General features: G+C 42.0%; 1 non-coding gene across 1 annotated transcript; it reads right to left on the reverse strand.

Moving 5' to 3' along the window:
- Positions 1–5,147: 5,147 nt before the first annotated feature.
- LOC116472051 (U7 small nuclear RNA) lies at positions 5,148–5,211 on the reverse strand. The gene has a single exon (XR_004248964.1). It is a non-coding gene; the product is annotated as a U7 small nuclear RNA (small nuclear RNA).
- Positions 5,212–6,340: the final 1,129 nt, after the last annotated feature.

The raw sequence follows: 6,340 nt of genomic DNA on the forward strand, positions 1-6,340 counted from the left end.
ATTGACACTCGTGATTTCATTCTGAAGTTCTCGTGTTGTTTTTCCATCAGGTCATTTATAGTCCTCTTTTAACTGGCTCTTCTGGTTATCAGCTCCTGTATTGTTTTATCATGATTCTGAGCTTCTTTGCATTGGGTTAGAACATGCTCCTTTAGCTCAGTGAAGTACGTTATTACCCACCTTCTGAAGCCTACTTCTGTCAATTTAGCCATCTCATCCTCACCCCAGTTCTTTGCCTTTGATGGAGAGGTGTTCTATCATTTGGGGGAGAGGAGACACTCTGGCTTTTTGAGTTTTCAGCCTTTTTGCATTGATTCTTTCTCATCTTTGGGGGCTTATCTACCTTCGATCTTTGAGGTTGGTGACCTTTGAAAGGGGTTTTTATGGGGTCTTTTTTGTCCATGTTGTTGTTGTTGTTGCTGTTTGTTTGTTTTTTTAACAGTCAGACCTTTCTTCTGTAGGACTGCTGCAGTTTATTGGGTGTCCACTCCAGACCCTAATCACCTGGGTTTCCACTGCACCTGGAGGTATCACCAGTGGAGGCTGCAAAGCAGCCAAGATGGCAGCCTGCTCCTTCTTCTGGGAGATCCTTTCCAGGTGGGCACCAAACTGATGCCGGCCCAAACGCTTCTGTAGGAAGTGCCTGGAGACCTCTGTTGGGCGGTCTCACCCAGTCAGGAGGAAAAGGATCAGGGATCTGCTTAAATAAGCAGTCTGGCTTCCCCTTGTTGGAGTGGGTGCGCTACGCTGGTTTAAACCCACTTTTGCAGAAGCCCCCAGACTCTTCAGAGCCAGCAGGTGGGAAAGGCTAAGTTGGCTGAGCCTTAGAAACCATGACCGCTCCCTTCCCCAGGGGCTGCATCCCAGGGAGATCAGAGTTCTCTCCTTAAAACCCTGGCTGCAGTTGCTAAAATTCCCTTGGGGAGGCCCCACCTGGTGAGAAGGGATGGATTAGAGTCCCACTTAAAGCAGTCTGGCCATGATCTGCCACAGCAAATAAGCTGTGCTGTGGGGAATTCCTCCTAGTCTGGACCACCCAGACTCCCTAGAGCCAGCAGGCCACAACAGGCTGACTCCAGCCACAGAGATGTTGGCCATCCTTCCCCCACTGGGAACTCGGTCCTCTCAGGCATTCTCCAGCCTGCTGCTGCCGGCTGACTGGAATTCCAAACCAGTGTGAGGTGTCATGGAAGTGGGGCCCTCTGAACGACACTACTTGGCTCCCTGGCTTCAGCCCCCTTCTGAGAGGAATGGGTGAATCTCCTACCTCACTGGAATTCCTGGGGCCAGAGTACGCAAAAACTCCTGGTCTCCCTGCATGCCTGAGTGGCAGCTGAGATTCCACACAGGTCTGTGCTTGGGACCCAAGACCCTGGTGACATGGGCTCATGAGGGGATCTCCTGATCTACTGGTTGCAAGGATCTGTGTGAAAAGCATGGTTTCATGGGCTGGGTTGCACAATCACTTACCACCGCCCCGGTGGGCTGTCTGACATTGCTGTTCTAAAGAGAGATGCTGACTTCATCATGCATGTGGGTATCTCAGAATATAAATGATTTAATATAACCTGACTGCAAAGAGTAGGCAGTAAAAATATTTCTGGAATTTTGGATTCAATGTAGCCATTCAGTCAAAGCTGCTGTTCATTGCCTCCCTCATCTTTTGATTATTTTGTGATCTGATTTGAGAAATCAGAATGTTTTCTCTTGGCATAGTATATGAAGGGTTCAATTAAAACCCGCAAATGCTTTTGTCACTTTGTGTGTGTGTGTGTGTCTGTGGGCATAAATATATATATATATATACTTATATATGTATTTATAATTATATATACAGTTATCATAATATATATAGCTATAGCTATTTATAACCATACATTATCTATAACTACACATTTAAATTTATAACGATAGCTCTCTCTCTATATGTATAACTGTGTAGTGTTTTATAAATTTAAAACATTTCATGTGCTTTAAAAAAGATTTAAAAGCTAAACTTATAATTTGGAAAGGCCATTATTAAGTGCCAGATGCCTGGTGATTGAGCCCAGGATTTTAATTTTTCCTGATTCAGTTGAGGTTCTCTGTTCAAGCTCTTGCAGTTTGCCTCTCTCTCACTCTCAATATTACATGTATATGTAAATGTACACACATATATAGACACAGAGATATATATGCACTCACACATACACACATACATATTCACACATAAACCTTTAAAAACAGTAGAATATTTTAATTGTTGAAAACAATAGCCTCAGTATGTTTAAATATGGTACTTTAGAGCAATCTGCTAATGAAATAATTTGGAACATTTTCTACCAATTTTTATGTCACCATTTTTTCTAATTTTAGTATATTTTATACCCAGATATAAATTACCAAATGTGATTTAAAACCCACGCTATTTCTCTTCCTGGGGTGATTTCATGACTCTGGGACTTCAAGCTCTTGGATCAAAGCTTTGGTACATCTCAGCAGCTGTCTTAACTACTCCAGAGGGAGCAGTTTGAGTCCTTCTAAGCTCATCAAAGAGAAGGTGTGAATTTGCGTTTTCTCACGTCCGTTCTCATAACATCTGCTTCCCATCTCCCATATGCAGGAGCCTAATGGGAGAAAAGTGCCGTGGCAGAGGGAGATTCTTTTGAGAAGATAAATGCCCTCTGACTATGTCTTCTTCAATCCTCAAAAATATTGCCATTATGTTTGAGAGCAGTTGATAAATCATAGTGTGCTGGGAACAGTGCTGGAGAAGGAGTCAGGTGACCTTCACGACTGTCCAACTCTGCAACGAGCAAGCTGTGTCACTTTGGGCAAATCATGGGTTCTCTGTTTCATCTATAAAGTGAGGCAATGAAATATTATGATCTTAAATTATTTCTTTATAATTCTATGATATTAATCAATTCCTGACTTCCTTCTTCCATTGTTCATAAATATGTGTATGTATATATAATATATTCATAGATAATACGTGTGTGTGTGTGTAGTGATTTTTTTTCCCAACTCATGGCTGACTTCAGTCTTAATAATTACTTTGATTACACACTTTTCTACATAAAAATTGAAATTACAAAATTCTTGTACATAACCAAACAAAACCCTTTGAGCAAATTTAAACAAGATTCAGCTGAATAATTTTATTTTATATTTTTGCTCCAGAATTTTCTACTGCGGCATCTTTATGAGATGTTTCTTGAAAGGTTATCATTATGCACTGATGAGTGATAGTGTTGAGAACTTGGTCACAGACCTTCACTACAGTGTTACAAACTATCTTAGAAATGAAAAATGTGAAGTCTTATGACTAATAATTGAATGATTGTTTTAACAAATGTAAATGTGATTGTGATGGTTAATATTTAGTGTCAACTTGATTGGATTGAAGGATGCCAAGTATTTTTCCTGGGCGTATCTGTGAGGGTGTTGCCAAAGGAGATTAACATTTGAGTCAGTGGACTGGAAGAGGCAGACCCACCCTCAATCTGGGTGGGCACCATCTAATCAGCTGCCAGTGTGGCTAGAGTAAAGCAGGCAGGAGAAGATGGAAGAGCAGACTTGCTGAGTCTCCCAGCCTTCATCTTTCTCCCACGCTGAATACTTCCTGCCCTTGTACATCAGACTCCAAGTTCTTCAGTTTTTAGGCTCTTGGACTTACACCAGTGGTTTGCCAGGGTCTCTCGGACCTTTCGCTACAGACTGAAGGCCACACTGTCGTCTTTTCTGCTTTTGAGGTTTTGGGACTCGGACTGATCCACCCCTGGCTTCCTTGCTCCTCAACTTGCAAACGAACTATCGTGGGAATTTACTTTGTGATCACGTGAGTCAGTTCTCCTGAATAAACTCCCTTTCACATATACATATATCCTATTAGCTCTGTCCCTCCGGAGAACCCTAATACAGTGATTTTTCAAAAATTCACATTAGTTGGACAGAATTAAATCCCAAGAGTTTGCAGCTAGATTGGAGTTGAAGACATGACAGTGGGTAAGGTGTCCAGGGAGTGTGGACCAAAGCCAACAGGGAAACTTCAGTCACCTTCACATTTAACAGATTGGCAGAGGAAGAGAAGCCACTGAAGGATACTGAGAAGAAATGAGAGGTATCAATAGAAGATGAAGCAGAGGCTCCTCCTGTTAGAGAAGCAAGGTGGGAGAAACTTTCAAGAGAGGGATTGGTCAATTTTGCAAAATACTATAAGGAGGTAAAATGAAATAACGGTTAAAAGAACTTTTTGCTAAGAAAAAAAATCCACTCACATTATAGTAATAGGGATTTATTTTAAGGATAGTTTATAGAATTGTATATAAATCTGAGACAAAAGCCAAGCACAACTGGACCACAAAAAGACTGGCCACTGGGTCTGGAAGGCCAGTAGGAACCAAAGCTATTCACTCTACCCCTTCCCCAGAGGCCATCTCTGAGTTGCTGCGCAGTTACCTGTTGTCAGCTAATACCATGCTCTGTGGTGTCTTGTATATGGCCGTAGTGCTGACCTGGTTCCAATTTTTTGTAGACTCCTAGGACCATTTCCTCGTCACCAAATGCCAACTTTCCTTTGATCTTAGTTCAAATTCATGAGAGAAAGAAAACCTACCCACGATCCTTTTCTTGAACCTGTACACAAATCACAATTTTCTGGCCTTTCCTATGGATTGGTTGCCTTTAGATTAGCTGTCTTCTCATGGCTAATCAGCTGTGCCTGATTTGGGGAGTTTCTTGGGGGAGTCTCATGGTGGAAAGTACATCCAAGTATATGTAATGGAGCCTGTAGGCCAAGGCACAGCAGATTCATTCAGAAGGGCTGGGAATGGGCCCTTTTAAGAAAGAAGAAGAAGTATGTACAGAGGGAAATAGGCCAGCATGTCCAGTACAGGGTCCATTCAGTTTAGCACCTGAGTGCACATATAATTTTGGGAAGAATGCTGTCATAGAATGGTGTGGGGTGGCTATGAGATTATGATGGGGTGAAGGGTAAATGGGAAGAGTGCAAGTGAATGCAGTGCATAAAGACTATATTGTGCAAGCAAGGCAGTAGGCCTTGGCCCACTTGTGTAAGCTGTGGAGATATATAGGATCAATAATGGACATTTTTAAAAGATTGAAAATTTGGGGTTACTTTTAACAATTTTTTTTATTAATCCATGTGGGGCATTTTATGGTGAAAACCAGAAAGCCTGCTAGACAAATTCTAAAAAAGCTGTAACACTACTTTAAACAAATTTTTATACTAAATGGAATGAAGGAAAGGATTAAAGATACATGCAGAATGAAGGAAAGGTTGAGGATATATATATTATATATGTGTTTGTATATATACACACATACATATATACATGCACACACACACATTATATATGCATATATACACACAATATATATATATATGGAGAGAGAGAAAGAAAGACAGACAGAATGATTGATGGAACAGCATCTCTGAGGATGGAGAACAAGTGGAAGGATACATCTGAGAGATGACAGGGGAGACACAATATTTTGTGATGTGGGAGAAAAGATGTATCAGTGAGAATAGGCTATATTATGCAACAGTAACAAACACTTCAAAATCTTAGTTTTTTTTTTTTAACGAGTTTTATTTTTTTTTTTTTTTTTGAGACGAAGTCTCGCTCTGCCACCCAGGCTGGAGTGCAGTGGCGCAATCTCGGCTCACTGCAAGCTCCGCCTCCCGGATTCACGCCATTCTCCTGCCTCAGCCTCCCGAGTAGCTGGGACTACAGGCTCCCACCACCATGCCCGGCTAATTTTTTGTATTTTTAGTAGAGACGGGGTTTCACTGTGTTAGCCAGGATGGTCTCGATCTCCTGACCTCGTGATCCGCCTGCCTCAGCCTCCCAAAGTGCTGGGATTACAGGCGTGAGCCGCCGCGCCCGGTCAACGAGTTTAATTCTTATTCATGCTACGTGTCTACTTCTGCTTTGTTCATTATAGTCACCTAGATGGAGCTGAGATATTGTTGGTTTCCATGACAGAGGGGAAGAAAGTTCTGGAGGAGGCCTCACTGGCAGTGAAATGCTCTGGTACCAAAGCAACACAGGTCATTTCCCCTCACTATTGGTGAGAATTCGTTAACCACTGTCCAAGTACTAGACGATCAGCTAGTGTGATCTTAACAAATGCTATAAAGGTGGATCGTTGGCGTATTTAGTGAACAACTTAATGATTACAATCAATAAAGAGAGTGGTGAGAGTGAATGCAGGTAACTGTGAGTGGCTGCTGAGAAACTGAGGGAGTCCTGTAAAGCAGAAATGAGATGTACATAGAGAGGGAGCGATGAGTTGGTGAAGGCTTGAAACAGTTGTTGGGAGAGTGACTAGCTAG

The sequence above is a fragment of the Hylobates moloch genome, unplaced genomic scaffold (genome assembly GCF_009828535.3).
Source record: "Hylobates moloch isolate HMO894 unplaced genomic scaffold, HMol_V3 SCAFFOLD_6, whole genome shotgun sequence".
Lineage (NCBI taxonomy): Eukaryota > Metazoa > Chordata > Mammalia > Primates > Hylobatidae > Hylobates > Hylobates moloch.